The sequence below is a fragment of the Vanellus vanellus genome (genome assembly GCF_965231255.1).
Source record: "Vanellus vanellus genome assembly, chromosome: 20".
NCBI classification, from domain to species: domain Eukaryota; kingdom Metazoa; phylum Chordata; class Aves; order Charadriiformes; family Charadriidae; genus Vanellus; species Vanellus vanellus.
The window spans coordinates 7,949,908-7,966,053 of NC_138925.1; the positions used below are offsets into that span (position 1 = coordinate 7,949,908).

The 16,146-nt window shown below is 37.6% G+C and overlaps 1 protein-coding gene across 4 annotated transcripts in view; it reads right to left on the reverse strand.

Moving 5' to 3' along the window:
- The window catches only part of GNB1 (G protein subunit beta 1), a 46,529-nt gene that overhangs the window by 23,122 nt on the left and 7,261 nt on the right, over positions 1 to 16,146 (reverse strand). For 2 of the 4 annotated variants that reach the window (XM_082493710.1, XM_082493707.1), the window contains exons 2-3: positions 3,254 to 3,316; positions 1,744 to 1,795 (exon numbers count right to left, since the gene is read on the reverse strand). The gene's annotated coding sequence lies outside the window, so the exon portion shown is untranslated. The remainder of the gene's footprint in view (positions 1 to 1,743; positions 1,796 to 3,253; positions 3,317 to 16,146) is intronic. The other 2 variants (XM_082493708.1, XM_082493709.1) reach the window with 1 other exon arrangement.

The following is a 16,146-nucleotide window of genomic DNA, read 5'->3' on the forward strand; positions in this document are numbered from 1 at the left end:
ATCCTTTGATGGCCAAACTTTGTTTGCTACAAGGTATTTTTACTACACATTACTACTACCAAAAAGTAAGGTAATCCCAGCAAGCCACTGTTGATGCAAAGTCTGGTAACACCGAGGGTTTAAAGTTATATTGTTAGTGTTATTACCCAAGTACAGTAATCTCATAAGGTCAGCCAAATCACCTTTCTCCCAAATGAGTAGGCTGTCTGATATTTGTTCCCTCAACATCTTTCCTGCTAATACGCATCACTCCAATATGTACGAAACAGCCAGAAGAAAAGCAAAACACATCATTTGCGAAACCAGAGCCAAAACTTTACAGCCTTAATAATGAGTTCATGTTATGCCTACCAGACAGTCTCATAGCAGGTCATCTGATTAAATGAAGCTGTGCTAATCTATTAGATACCATAAATCCTATTAGCAACATGCACAGCAGCTTGTACATTTTCACAATGACAAAGGAATTATACACAATCCACTGTTAGTTCCAGTGTTTTGACACCATATTGGCTTTGAAAAGCTGAGGTTTTTTTTGTTATTTAATTGGAAGTACATATCGATTCCTATTTGAATTTTATTCAATAGAAACCACAGTAAGAAAGATCAGAATTGCTTCTGGAACAAATTTGAGGTGTTCTCCATCCCATTTACATGATCTAAAATAAAAGACAAAAAATTCAGGGGTGCCTTCTGATCCTGAAAGTACACACAAAAAAGGTATAGGTAATTTTAGAAGTAAGAAATCATAGAAAAGGTATACAGGAACACAACATAAGAAATGTATAGAATCACACAAGCTTCTGCAATACATACTTTATTTGAAGGGAAAAAACCAACCCTCTAGAACACGCACTGAATAGCTCAAAGACATTAGCTTAATACCCAGCCGTGGTTAAAACAAAAGGTTATATAGAAAATAGGGCAGAAAATACTGAAAATATCGTGCCACTGAGTAAAAGCAATGGTTTGTCTACACTGGGAACACTGTTTCAGTTACTGGGGTTGACCAAGGTAACTGATTAGAGAACACCTCAGAAGACAGGTTTAGAGAAAGAAATGGGGAACACCTTGATGCTTGCTTTTTGAAAAACAGGTCAATATCTAAGAATTGGAAGTAACAAATTTCACTGAGGAAATACTTTCTGCACAACACACAGCTAACTAGTACGTTCCTCACAGCCTAAGGGGCTTCACAAAAGGCAGAACCATTTAAAGTTCTAGTCCGGAAGGTAACGAAGGTTTCACTGTTCCAAGAATATTAGTAATCATTAAGATTACACAGAATATAAACTCTGAAAGTTTTAGGTTCTGTTTAAATAATACTGACACATTGAAAAGAACATTCTGACAAGAGCCACTTTGCTCAAAAGAAATTTGGCCTTCTTTTGTCAAACATGGCCGACAAGTAATTTTTCATTCATGAGAGAATAACTATTCTCATCATTTTATTTATTACAGTTCCCTGCCCCACTGAGATGAAACAGTTTCATCTATGGTCTCCCTCTGCTTTGCCAGTTCTATTTCTGAAAGAAGGCAGGCACTAACATCTATTATTTAGCAGGTTTCCTGGCCATTTTAAAATCCTTCCTGTTGACATAAGAATGCACATGCTAAAGTAGAAAACAGGCACTTTAGGCCTGCACAGATTAATGGCTGAAAACCTGAAGTTAACCACCTTTTAAAAATAGTATGAGTTTCTCAAGCATTATAAAAAAGCAATTACCTTATTTCTCTACTTACGTTTTCTCTCACTGCAGTAGAAAGCCAACTTCTGCTGTCAAACATGTAAATTCTAGAAAAAGAAAAACAACACACCAAAACCAGAATTAGTACAATATCAAGAAATAACACCAATTTCTTAACAAATCTAGCAGAAATTAAAATACTATCAAAGCACATACTATTTTTTGTTAGCTAACTTAAAACAGCCGGCTTGTCTTTCATGAAGGAAACGGGCATTGCTTTAATAATACTAACATAACCAAAAGACTCACTCATGTCAAGAAGCTTTTAACATTCTTTTTGCAAAAACACTCTTGCAATCCTCAGATCATCAATTCTCCTCCCCTAGCAATACAGAAGTCCATACTATTAGAGAGTTTAGGATTGTAGCAAAACATTCTCTCACTCATACAAGACCAATTTTCACTGCACTATGAAGTGCCCCCCCCAAATCTGCATTTTCAAAGCATTGAAATTATTTCTGCTCAATACTGTTCTTGAGGTATGCTTGCTTTCTAAGCACAGTTAAATATCAAGATATCTATTTTATCAAAAGAAGTTACATAAACCTCCTACTAAAGAGCTCAAGTGAGAGCACAACACTCTTCTAGAAGAGTTATGACTTCTAATCACCAAACAGATTAAAAAGTAGAAATTGACACATTAAGTAACTCACACACTTGCAGTCTGGAGGACTGAAATGATTTAACACACAAATTGACTTTGTAGCAAGGTGAAAAAATTCCTTGTAAGAAATTGCAGAACAATTTTTTTTTTTCCCCTCTGGCAGCACAAATAATTATAGGTCACCCCAAGATTTGAAACACTGACAACCGCTTATACATTCAAAACATCTGCGATCTGTCTCTACCACACAGCAAGACAAGGGCTATGGGTGATGTCCGTGGACACCCGAGTACATCTTCAAAGCCTCTGCATCAGGACAGTGGAAGATTATTCTAAACACAAAGCAAGAACGTACTGAAGCAAAATAATCTTAAATCAGAAAGCCAGTCTACAACTTCATATACTTTAAACTGAAATGCTTACATGCAATGTATCTTTCTGATTTTACAGTTCACTATTAGCTGGAAAATTTACAAGCCACTTCAGTGTCTAGTATGGAGGTTAAGCTACTTAGGATATGGGTCATCCTCATCCAAGCTCATTTATAGATGAACAGTTTAATACTGTGATTACGAAACCATCACAGTGTAAGCAGTTTTGATTGTTACTGCCAGAACAACACACTTTTAGACATAAAACAGTAACTCACACTTAGAGGCCAAACTCCAAACCCCCCCCCTCCCCCCCGAAGACACAAACACGACATGACCATTTTAAGTTCTGAAAAAAGATCAGCTATATTCAAACTTTCAGAAGTCTTTACAGAAAAATTTGCCCCCACTGCAGAGATAACGAAATCTAATGAAATTCCAAAAGAATTACCTGAAATGTAAACAAGTAAAATTATGCCGGAACACTAACAGCACACAGAATACACAATAGCAAAGGCCAAAACACACACCATTATTGTCCTGTGCTGCACCCTCATTAATGCAGGAGAGGTGTTGCAGATTTCATATGCCTTCTGCAAAAAAGAAAAACAAAAACAAAACAAAAAAAGCTACTTTAACCAGCCTGCAAGAAGAGTAAGGAAGCATAACAGCAAAATTTTCCATAAAGTTTAGTATATTTTTCAAACCGGGTTAAATTTTCAGTTCGGTATGCTGAAAGCATCCTGCGATGCCTGCAAAATGCAGTCCTGGCAACTGAGATATTTTCAATTCTACATTAAAAACGGAGCTCATTTAAGAACAGAAGTAGACAAGCTACTTAAGAAAAGAGATCTGCATTGCCACAAGCTTCTGTTTTTAGCTAAAATGTAGCCTGGTAAAAGCAACATGAAAATTACAGGCCAACTCATTCATGGCACCACAGTACCGGCTCAGCAAAGAAAGAGTTCTTCTAACAACCTTCATACACTCTGCCTTAGTCAGCCCTCATCACCCTGCCTGGCTGAGAGCTGGAGGGTCTCAACATCGAGAACTGGGTTTCTAAAACAAGAGGGAACAAAAAGTACCACAGAATACTTTAAGCATGGTTCAAGTGGTTAAACCATTCTACCAAAGCACCTGGAGGGCAGCCAGCCCTGCACACAGTTGGTGTCCCCACGTTCCCACAGCCTTCTGCTCCGAGTAAAGCAGCACACCAGTTTGGACCCAAAACTAAGAGTAACTCCAGAAGGCAAAGGCATCACTGTTTCTGCATAAAGCTTCCCTACTACAGGTACTTACTAACTGCTGTCAGACTAATATTCTTTTTCCTTTAAGGTTATTGTAGTTACACTGAGGTGACAAAGGAGCCTAAAAACTTCTCTGAACTCCAACATCCACCAGAATACAAGTCTTCACACGAAGAAGACTTCTGCAGAAGAGACTACAATTTTTTTCATGAGGTCAGTGAAAGGAGGGAAGAAAAGAGGGAAGAAGGGGAGAAAAGGGACTTTGAAGAGTAGGTAAAGCATTTAGAAGTATTTTACTGTAACATCATTGCAAATCTGAACAACCCTCCAAAGTTAAGCAACTTCCTAAGAAGATTAAATACATTCACTGTAGCCCTCTCCAAAGCCATTAGCTGCGTAAACACACTTTTCTTCTCGACCTATGGATTCAATGACAGACTTAAAACCCAAATATTCTGGATGTTAATTCCACCTGCACACCTTCTTTAGACTGCTTTACACATACGTTGACTAGATGCCAAGGCCAATATTTGGCATTTTGCAGCAAAAGCTTTCCAGCTTCCATGCATGACACGGCACATCAGACAAGGCACCTCCCCACCCAGGGTTTGGCTGAGCCCTGGCACAAGGTTTGGCCAGGCCTTGTATGCAGCTGCCCCTGCTGTAGGGACACGGACAGAGCACAGGCGACACCAAGTCCTCTTTAGCAGGGAGATCTCCAGCGCAGCTGCAGGAGGGATCCCACCCCAAACCAGTCCCCACGAGAGGTGCACCACTTCATGTTTTGAGGCCCCTGGCTGACTGCAAGCTGAACGTGAGGCACCAATGCTGCCTTGTGGCAAAGACAGCCAACAGCACCCAGCGCTGCGTTGGGAAGAGCACTGCCAGCAGGCCATGGGAGGTGATCCTTGCCTCAGCACTGGTGAGGCCACACCTGGAGTCCTCTGTCCAGTTCTGGGCTCCCCTGTGTAAGAGAGACATGGAGCTACTGGAGAGAGTCCAGCAAAGGGCCATGAAGATGATGAAGGGACTGGAGCGTCTCTCATACGAGGAGAGGGCGAGAGACATGTTCAGCCTGAAGAAGGCTCAGAGGGGGATTTTATCAATGTGCAGTCTTCTGTATAGACATGTATTTTGAGTGGCTTTATCAACATAGTTTAAAACAGATCTCAATCAACACTAGTAAAAACTAGCTTCCAGGACCATTAGACCACTTGAATCTTAAAAATTTCTTGCATAACACATCCTCCTGCAAGAGCGGCACGTAAGGTTGTTTTACGCAAGGCACTCAACCAGAGATGATTTCACTGAAGGGGAAAAAAAGACAAAACCAAAAACCTACTTGCTAATATCAATATCACTATTAGGCAAAACAACAATTTCAAATTAAGTTACTCTGCTGCGCTGGTATATCTTCCTTACCAACATGCACCCATCTGAATGGGATGCATCCTACACCCAGCAAGGACAGCTGTATGTAGGCAGGCAGTTACTAATTTAGCATGCAGATGCTCCTGTTCAGGTACCCATCACTTACCACCACTCTAACGTATCAACTACACAGTAGGGACAACGTCTGTGAAACTGGGAATTGCAAGTTAGTTTATTAAAATTATTTCTTACAGTCTACATAGCTGATTGATTATTATCACAGAACAGTATCTTGATGCCCAAGAGATTACACGACCTTTCCAAATCACTGCCAACAACGTGAAATTCCAATTATGCCACCAGGCAACAGTAATTAGAAGTCTGAAATTGAAAGCTATGTTTCAAGACGATTCTGTATACAAAAAACCCAACCACCTATCCTCAGTTTGATGGCTTGGTCCTAACTACCAACACAAACAGTTCTATCAGACAGCTGGATATTGAAGGATGTTTTGATATCTGCATATGTATGTGCTCCTCCAAGAGTTAATTCTAGTTCAGACTTTTCTTGCTGAGTACAAACCTGTATTCCAGAGAGCCTAGCCTTTGCTGTCACCTCCTACAACAGCAGCTTTGAAGGACAGCCTATATAAGTATAAAACAATAATTACAAATTCATAAATCTAAATATGCTCAAGTGAATGGATACAACCCTTTCACATTTATTTGATGCCTTCTTTCTGGGAATCATCTGCTGTGTCTATAATTTCCAAGCACATAAGCTTTGAAAAGCAAGCCATACCTTACTAACAGGTTTGCAGACCAAATTACCCTACGAGGGACAATGCTAGATTGTATAAGTTCTTCGAAAACTTACTGAAAACACTTCTGTAGTCGAAGGCTAGCATGGCTGGACCATTTCTGTGGGAGGTATTGGCTTCTTCTGCTGTTGAAGAATTGCCAAGTTTCCAGCTGAAGCAGTCATTGTGCTCGGTAGACATTTTTCCATATATTAGTGTGAAGTACACACAAAACAAGCAAATACCAGGTTGGCAAGTGGTAATGCTTATTATGCAAGTTACATTAGCTGGTTAAAGAACTAATAAATTTCCATTTTCAATATAGCGTGCAAATACAAAATAATAATTGCACAAGCCAAAAATACCTGTAACTGAACGAACCGATTTCACAAATGCCTCATTTATTACATATAGCTCAATTCTTGAATTACAGGTCGCATTTTAACTAGGCAGCTTTCTACAAGGGTCACCGATGTAAATGCTTAAGAGATTTTGTGCGTTAAAAAAATCTGCAGAACACCTGGTAAGGCAAGATTCCAAAAAAAATTAATTTTGTTGTGTTTGCACTGTCGAAAGACAAGTTTTTCTGGTAAATGAAGTGCTTCACCTGCTTCCTATGCACAAGATTTTGAGGAAAATACATTCAAGCTTCATTTGTGACTTAATAGTATAAAGTTGCAGCCCTATTAGGAGCTGTGGTCTTTAAGATTACAAGTGACGTCCTTCCCCTCCCTCCCCCCATCTCTAGTAGTAGAAATCCGGCAATGCTTTCCTCCTCAAGAAATTTGTGCACTTTTTCTACTCTGCTTGACGTATCTAGAAGACTGCATTAGGAAAATAATGTTCTCACGGCTGTCACAGAACACAGAAAAATTGCTGGCTAAAGAATAAAGGTTAGTTCTAGGACCTTCCAGAGTTCCAGCTACATTCCTTCATCCTGTAATCTTATTCACGCAAAACAGCACATACAACGGTGATCTATATGAAATAGCTTCTGACCAGGCAACGTGGCCTTCCATCAAACTGCCTTCAAGTAAGCAGCGAGGACAGCAGTTTTAGCATTTCAGAAACCCACAAACAAAAAAAACCAGCTGCTAGTACTCAGAAAAAAAGAAAAATTAAGTTTCATTTCAGAAAATTCAGGGGAGAAGCCAGATATCAACAAATCTAGAAAGCTTGCAAAGCCTGAATTCAGTAAGAGTTTCACACTCAGAGTCCCAAATTTGAATTACTGTCTCAAAGAAACACTGCATTTTTGTCTCCTCAAAAAATGTTACAGAATAATTCACAAAAAAAAGTTAACTTCTACGTGCAAATTCCTCAATGTGCCAGAGGTTATTACCACAAAGTAAAGCAACACAACATCTACTGAAACTCACCAAACTCTAGCTGTATGTGCTTTGCATAATCCATCAGATTTGCTTGCATGCCTTGGTTTTGTAAGACCTGAGGACTCATCACTCCCTATGTTTAACAAGCATTTGAAAATAAACCTTTTGGATAGTTTACCACTTTCCCAAAATAGAATACTAATCAGCAGACAACAATGCTTAGGATCATGGCAGGGACACATGCTTGCAATAAACAGCTCTGTAGTGAAGTGGCCCATCTCCTTCTGCCACCAACAGCGAATAGAAGACAGCATCCACTATGTTGCCAAAATACTCACATTTCCTGATGTTAATCCCATGACCTACATTTAAAAAAAAATAAGTCAAACTGATGCAATATTTAAGCATAAAAATCTGGACTGTAACAGGTCACTTCATTAATCCTTTCTAAATTAATCTGCAAGCTATGTGCATTATTAAAAAAAAAAATCTTATTTTAAGAACAAAAATTACTGATATTTAGTATCCGTTTTCAACAAGTTTTATTTATTAAGAATGTCAAAAGCCGATACTCTAGTTTTTATTCCTTTGTTCAAAATTATCTATATGCAGCTGCTCCTTCTGAAGAGCAACACATCTATTGATAAACTGCATCAGTTTTATCAAACTGGCCAGTGATGTTTTTTGGCCATCTTCTTTCCTGATCTTACATTTAAAGAAAAAAAAAAAAAAACAAAACCCACAGTAAGTCAGGAAAACTTAGAACCTTCTTGTACATTGATTTCTAGCTACAGTTATCGGAAAAATAAGTTACTGAAAGTTGGCAGTTCATAAAGTATCCCCTTAGCCAAAACCAAGCAATTTTGTTGTCACATACTACCAGACATGTCCCTTCAGACTGAAAAACAAAACCCAGGCAGCATCAAAGGAGAATATATTACAATTAATTAACCAACACAGAAATGACTAAGCATTTATTACTAGATGCTTCTATCTCCAGAGCCTTACAGTAACTGAACAGTTGTTTCTTACTTCAATTGTTATCTTTCATTGCTTCCTTCAACTCTTTTTATCAATAACCTCCAGTTTTCACTGGCATTTTTACTTCATTTGTAAACTGACCAGAATCTCTGTTTACCTGAGCAGGGCAGAGCACATGCACAATAGGGAAAACACAGTCCTACTTTAATACTAACACCATTGACACATACCATATTTCTCACTATTTAAAATTATTGTCATGAACAGAGAAGTAGTTACAAAGGTAAGAATATGTAATGTATTGCTGGATCCAAACACCTGCTTGGTAACACACAACCATTTATGAGCTGCAGAAACAAAACCTAGGTCTTACTAGGCTAAAAAAAACAAGCCACTTTGCACTTTAACTGGAAGAGACAAAACAAAATGGTTTTCGTTACTTTCTCAGGCCCACTAATATGAATCAAGTAGGCTTTATGCCATTTGTCCAGATAACATTGTTCCTTCCATTTTTTTTTTTATTATTATTTTTAAACCAGAGTAACTATTTATATCCCCTTGGAATTGTGCTAAAGTTACTTTTGGTAATTTCTTGAGGAAATACATTTTTTTACATAAGTCCTTTAGCATCTTAGCATTTTTAAGACCTTTACTAAAGAGGAAAAAAAACACGCATAGCAGGAGTTATTTGGAAAGCTGCTAATAACAAGAACAGTTTCATGGTTTGGATTTAGAAGTGTTAAGGAGGCAAAAGAGGGGAAAAAAAGCAAAAACAAGGGTAAAACAATTGCACAAATCAGGCAGATATAGGAAGGTTGCCTGGCGTTTGAAGTCTGAACAGCAATGTGCTTGCAGAGAAGTTGAACAAAATTATGCAAAAAAATCTCCCAGAAACAAAACAAGAAATCCATTATTTCTTCTCCAGGGGACCTAAAGTAATGCCACAGTATCAGGACGTTATCTTTTTCGGAAGTGTGTAGTCTCTCACCTAGATCAGCTGAATCTATAGGTGGCAGGTTTAGGGCAGTTCAGAATGCAAGCTATAAACAGTGCGTTTTCTCCTAGAAGCTAGAAATGGAAGCACACTGTTGTAGAACCAGTTTGCACATCATCCCAGTGTGACAAATCAGTGACAGAATCATAGCAAATGAAAACACATTACACAATTATGTATACTTGTTTCTTTTTAGTAAAAGTCAACATTCGAAACACATTTATACAGGTATCAAAACAAGTCTGTAATCCACAATTTAAGAACATGCCTACAGTAAGTTGCAATCCTATTAAGAAATATAATTCTTGCCAATGCTCAGGAAGCTTCCAAAGATTGTTTTTCTAGAAGTCACTTTTGGGTATACCAGTTTTCCAGTAGGATTTCAGTTCATTTTCTATGATTTAAACGTGTTCAAGAAGTCCTCACAAAGATTAATGTATTTCCTCTATCATGATGATGTTCTGCTCAAACTTTCGCCAAATAATTCACAGTGGGTGCTAAGGAGAGCACAGCATGTGGCTGGATCATGTTGCACTGAATTCACAAGCAAATGAATGGCTAGACGCAAAGCCTGGCACAGAGGTAGGCAATTACACCACCTCCTGTTACCAAAATCCTGAAGATTACAATAAAATCCATCAGGTGCATCAACTGCCACTGTCTGGGGGTTAAAGTGTAAGAGAAGAACAAGTATTTTCCAAAACCCTGAGTGATATTTCTCTCAGCTCTGTTTGCCAACACATCCATGTTGGGATGATCTTCTCAACCTTGTTAAGGATCATGTATTGTTTCAGATATTACCATTACAGTAACATCAGTAGGTACATTAAGATCTTCACTACAATATTTATTATATTAGTGGAGGAAGTGGCCTATGTTATCACCTATTTGCAGTACAAAAAACAGAAACAGCAAAATTAGACAAGAAGTTCAGTAAGACCATGTACATGCATAAGCCCAGAAAGTTAGTAGAAATTCCTTATTGTATTTTGTATTTCCATAAATTTCAACTCAACTATTTTATCAACAGAAGCTTAATCATCCATTTCATTCTACATATGCCAGCTAGAAAAGAGTCAACGAAGAATCAGCTGCCTCCTATTTACACCCTTTTAAAAAATACAACTAACTTTCAGAATGCTACGTTTAGCAATACTACTTTTTACATCCTTAAAATTCAAACCATTTAAAATTAGAAGAAACAGCCAATCAAATCAACATACCCTTGTTCTTGAGCTAAGGGAGACATTTACAGATACGAGTTGGTCTTTTATGGATGATTTTGCTTTTGAAAAGCATCCCCCTCATCCATGCATGACTTTGAGATACTCACATGCTTACACGTCTCACTGCACTAAGGCCCTCAAAACACTAATGAAAAACACTGTGTTTCCAGAAGCAGTAAGATAAATTATATTCCATCAAACCTGAATTGTGCTTTACCACATGGATCAAGACTTCCAGCCAAAATGCTTTGCATTGTTAGGATCGAATCCTGAAAGAGTACTTCAGTAACATGGTTTTGTCTTTCTGCTCTCACTTAGAATGACCCTAAGAAAGTAAGCAAGCTTTATTGTATTAAGCTTTTATAAAAATAATAATATAAAAATCCAGTAGAAGCAACAAAGGTACCCTATCTTAGGGACAGGCTGGACAAGTCCTGATAACTACCTTCTGACTATAACTATCACATACTGCCTCAATGAAAATATGGTAGACATTTAAACAAACCGCCCGCTCTCTTTGTGCCTCTGTTACACAGACTGTGCCTAACAGCCTCAGAGATCATCTAAAAGAAAAATACTCATTCTTTAAAACAATGTTAAAGAACTTATCCAAGCTTCAGCTAATTAATAAAATACATTTCATTGAAATAAGAATTTAGGTGTTCAAACAGCACACTGACTTTCAGTAAGAGATTAACAGAGCACTGTTAGAAGTTAAGCTACACCGTGAAATAACTGCTTTCCAACACCAATCTGAAGATAAAAATATTTCAGTGGACCTTAAAAATCAACAAAACTTATTATATGCATATAGCAGATAAAAGAATACTCAGTAGAGATTAAAATATGGCACGACTTCTCTAATCTTTACCCAAAATAAACTGAGCAGGACTTTGTTCTCTAGCCCTGCAATCAACATAACCCATCTTTAATCAATGTGCAAGCAGGTCCATTAGTTTTGATAGCAATGATTTACAACCTCTAGTAGCTCACTGATTCCTCTCAGCAATTGCTGTATTTTGATATGCACTGTTGATACAAAACAAGTGAAGGTACAGAAGAACAGGTACAAGAAGAGCAAGGCTGACAGACTGAAAAGCAGAGTAACGCAGGAGGCCTCGAGGCCATGAGACTGAGAATCGGTGTTTGGGAACAGACAATGCAACAATGCTTAATGCTGATACAAAAGGTAAACTTCAAGTACAATCCTGGGACAGTATCACAACAGAAAGCACAAAGGTACAACAAGAAATACTTGCTTTCACCCTTGGACGTTCATCTTTCCATAGCACTGCATTAACTCTCTTAAAACTTCTGGCATTAGTCCTTAAGTAGTAGTTGTATTCTTCTAGATACCATGCGTCTGGTTAGGTGATCAAAATAAATAAGAAATATAATAAAAAGAAAACAAGTAAAGTACTACTAGGCTTCGAAGCCAGGGTGGGAATTAACTAAGACAGACAAAAATTAAAACACCAGAAGATAATCCAATCTACTTTAGGAAAAAAAAAACCAAACGTGCAAAGTGAAGTCAAAAAAGCAAAGTCTTCAAAGCCAGCAGCCAGTAGGGTTAGTTGAAATCAGTAACTCTTAAGGCTCTGCACTGATTTCCTTGACCCTCTGCACACCCCCTTTAGACAAGCACTGCTTCATGCTTATTTGAACCCCCTGAACACTATAGTTTCGCACAACAAGGTGGGGTTTTGAGGAGAGGGTGGTTTTGATTTTGTTTTTAAAACAGAAAACACACTAACTGTGGTAGACAATACATCAACTTGGTCCTTTAAAAATAGAAGGGCAGAGAGCTTTGAAGACAGGGCACTTCCACCTTATACAGAATATTAAACATTCTGACTTGGGAGAAACACAGTTGTTGTTTCCAACTCCAGCTTCCACCTCAGCTTGCTTTTCTAAGTTCCTTCACCTTCTGTAAGAGCTGAGCTCTTAACTAGAATTTGAACTATGTCAGTTTTGCAGCACAGTGCATGGTAATAAACTATTTGCCAACCTTGGTTTCCTTAACACGCTAAGTTGTGAAGTGGCAAGGCAGCTGCAGAACAGCAGATGTCTATGCCACCTTTCGTAACAGAGGGCAGCAGTAACTGGCTTCCCCAGAGCGAGTCCTTCTGAGTTTAGTTCACAACAGCAAGGATATAGAACCAAAAAATTACTACAGGATGAATTAGACTGAGAAAACAAACCCAAATGAACCAAATCTTGAATTCTCCATGGTATGCATCCAAGTAAACAGGCAGTCATAGCTAGCTAGGTGATACAGCTTGACATCTAATCTCAAGAAAACCTGTTCAAATGCTTTATATTTGATCCCCAGGGTAGCAAACAAAAAGTGATATTTCCAATGCCTGATTTAGTATCAGTTCCATCTTCTAATACGAGTTAAAGGGAAGAGAGAAGACTCAAGACTAGAAGCAAACATGAAGATTACTGGGCATCTTCTCACATCTAAGGACTTGCCTAAGATTTCCAAAATGTTTGGAAGAACTTCATTCCAATTTCAAAGTTTCTGAGTTTGTAGTGCTCAAGATGTTTTCTTCTTTTCTTCAAGATACGTATTCCTCTTGATTATAAGGATACAGATTTTTCTTTTCGAAATCATTACATAATTAAATCTCAGATAGCCCGAATTTGTAGTATGTCAAATTCAAGACTAACAAGAGACTTAGAACAATCAGATACCCAAGTACTCCCACCTGTGAACTGATGTTTCCAGATATTAAAGCCCCAAATGCAGGTTCTGCACATGTTCTGCCTCCCCCATACATCAGCAATGAATCTTTCTGCAGGATGAACAGAAGCATTTCCTGAAACGCTGAAGCTTCAGCTATTGTCTATAGGCATAAGAATAAAAAAGTTGAACTAATCAATTTGACTTCACTGCCCAGACTTTCTATATTTGTGTTTTCATACATGAAAAATCACTCCCTCAACTTCTCAAGCATCTATTAAATACACACTATTTGTCAAGATTTTAAATCTGTTAAATTGATCCTGTTCAATATTGTTTCATTTTCTTTAATTATTATACAGTCTTTTAACTAAAGTACTGTACGTTAACTTCTACAGTAAATTTTCAGGCACTAGCCAGATAATATCTGACAAACTTGTAGTGAAATCCAGGACTTAGTAACCTGAAGCACAACCAAATTGCCATAAGCATCAAGCGAACTGTTCTTGATCTTTGTACAGACAACACCTTCGTTAAACACACAGCAGTGTATCTTCCGTATTTTACCACTTCACAAAGAATGTGCAACAGGAATATCAGACATATGTTCCAACAAAGAGAGTTCTTTAATTAGTACAGTATAATCTTATTTTGAGTACCAAAGGTTTCAGCAGACTATCACATCTACTTTGTTTTTCTAGACAAAGATAAAAAATTACCACCACCACTCTCAAAACACATTGTTGGGCTATCTGAAGAAAACAGATTTGGAACTAAACAGAAAAAAATCCAAGAGGACCATAAACAGATTTCTTCTCAGCACTCTGAAGCATGTATAGGCCTGCTTTGTTGAGCACTATTACTTCATTTACTGGTAACAAAACATACACTAAGTTTTGTATTAGGCAGTTATAAGTCACAGTATTTTATACTGAAACACAAGTTTACTTTTTTTATTTTGAGATCCAAGCATTGCTATGTTCAACACATACCTTGAACCACTTGGTGTCAACTAAGATGTATCAGCTCAACAATTTAAATAAACCTAAATGGAACAGAACTTTACATATATGGCAAAATGAGACTTATTGCACTACTTTTCACCACAAAGATCTTACTAGAAAATATTAGTAATGTGTACATAAACTAAGAAATAAATTTGGGGACTTCTGGTCAATGCTGTTTATGGAGTGAACATTTCTGCCTGGTCTTACAGTTTTCACTACTGAAGATAACAGAGCATTAGCTTTTCAGATCTCTGCATCAACAAAAAAAGGCACATTCATACCATCTTCTGTATGCTTTTAACCTTGGAGCTTTGACTCACCTCCTATTCCTCAATTGTTTTGGTAAATCCCTCAAATACCTCCAAAAGTTCAAACAGTTGGACTGAATACAAAGTGTTCTGATTTTAGAAGAGAGTACACCAGGGCAGCTCAACTTCTCCAATTCCAGAGGAAAGCCACATTCCCTACCAATTACAAAAGGGCAGCGACACCTCAGGCAGTAGCTTGCAAGACACAACATCTGGACACATACAAGCATACCACATAATCTACAAAAACATTTGTGAGCTCAACAGCCTTCTCAGTAACCCTCAGCAAAAGAAGTCTAGTAAAATATACCCTGTGTTACCACAGAAGTCCCAATGAGAAAGTCCTCACAGTAAAGCATACACCATTAATACTGGGGACATATATTTCAGTTTCCATGGAAGTTAAATTGCAATTTTGAAGTGCACGATTAAAAAAAAAAAAAAAAAAAATAATCTTTTGTTGGAGCAGTGTTGGAAAGTCGTTTCAATATTTCACAAAAATAAAACAAAATCCACTCAGCTTGTCAAATAACTTCATGGTTTTGCAAATAACTTTAGATAACCTGTGTTTATTGACAGTTTTCAATAAATCCTAAAATGTCAGGATGAACACAAAGCACATGTTACTGAACAGACTTTTAAGATGGTTGCCTAAATCTAGCCCAAGATAGGCAAGAAGGCCAGAAAAGCAGTAAGTAAATGCAGATGTATAGAATTAACAGCTCACCTGCAATAGCTAAGCAGAAAATCTTTTTCTTTCTTACAAAGAAAGAAAATAACTGTCATCCGCTGTTGTAATTAAGCCTACTGTAAGAGAAGAAAAAACGAGGCACAGAAGTAATGCATTGCTTTCCTGTCAGTGATGTCAACCTTGTGGGTGTTTGCCTTTCTGAAAGTCATATAGAAAGCCTTGCAAAATTTCTTATTTAGTCCCCCATACTCAATACAGTTTGATTTTGTAATAAGGATGAGCAAAATCACCACTGATACCTGAACTGATAAAATATTCACAACTACTTTGATAGATAGCATGCAGGACTTTCCAGTGAGAAGTATTTTGGTTTTGCCTCCCCCCCCCCCCCCCCCCCCCCCCCATTTGCTAGGGATGGGAAAAAAGACAGCTGAAAATAGTGACAAAAATCTTTACATGGCTTTTAATATAGGACCACATTACATAAAGCTACAAAAAATTATCTAATCCATCTAATTACAGATAATTAATATTTTCTTTTTTGGGAGTGCTGTCAGGCATTACTGCAGTTTTCAAGAAGACAGCAAAAATATCCTCATCTGAGAAAAACATGATAAACATAACTGGCAAGAAAATTTAGGCAAACCTTCCTCAGACCAGTGTAGGAACTAGGAACACACAGAAAAAATATTTAGCTATCTACAATTCAATTAATCCTTAGAATATATAGAAGGTATTTCTTATATACACATAGAACCTTTAGAAATTGCAGTGATTTGAC